The following is a 681-nucleotide window of genomic DNA, read 5'->3' on the forward strand; positions in this document are numbered from 1 at the left end:
ACACACACATACACACACACACACACGCACGCACATGCACGAGTATACGTGCCGGTCAGGGTGACGATGATGTTGATGAATGTGCTTGTTTTAAGATCCCCTTAGAGCACATACTGGATGTTTGTGTACACCTCGCACACACATATGTCCATACACACACACCAACATGCAGTCATTGCTCATGCATGCTACACACGCACATGCAGTCATGGCTCATGCATGCTACACACACACGCACACACACACAGCCATTGCTCATGCATGCTACACACACACACACGCACACACAGCCATTGCTCATGCATGCATGCTACACACACACACAAACACACACACACACACGGCTCCCTTTTGAGCGTAATTAAAACAGGAGGTGCTCACACAATGCGCTTTTGTCTTAGCTCATGGCGAGGAGGGGCGTGGCGAGGGGCCGCTGCATATTAATAAGGAGGCTTTTGTGTGAAAGCCAATCAGGCGTGTTAAACAGATGACACACTGGGACAAATACGGCACTACTTTCTCGCTGCTCTCCCACGGTGGCGCATGGATACGAGCGGGTGCGCGCTGCCACTTCTTCCGGCCATGGCACGCTGCCAGTCAGTGGAAAATTAGCAGCAGGAGCTGCTAGGATGAATTAGCAGCGTGGACAATGCAGGAGGCTGCGTGCTCCGCAGCAGGGAG

The 681-nt window shown here is 52.4% G+C and overlaps 1 long non-coding RNA gene across 1 annotated transcript in view; it reads right to left on the reverse strand.

Moving 5' to 3' along the window:
- The window catches only part of LOC116686426 (uncharacterized), a 10,704-nt gene extending 10,360 nt beyond the window's left edge, over positions 1–344 (reverse strand). The window contains exon 1 of the long non-coding RNA XR_004331250.1: positions 325–344. This is a non-coding gene — a long non-coding RNA (uncharacterized LOC116686426). The remainder of the gene's footprint in view (positions 1–324) is intronic.
- Between the last annotated feature and the right edge of the window lie 337 nt (positions 345–681).

Source organism: Etheostoma spectabile, unplaced genomic scaffold (genome assembly GCF_008692095.1).
Source record: "Etheostoma spectabile isolate EspeVRDwgs_2016 unplaced genomic scaffold, UIUC_Espe_1.0 scaffold363, whole genome shotgun sequence".
In the NCBI taxonomy this organism is placed as follows: Eukaryota; Metazoa; Chordata; class Actinopteri; order Perciformes; family Percidae; genus Etheostoma; species Etheostoma spectabile.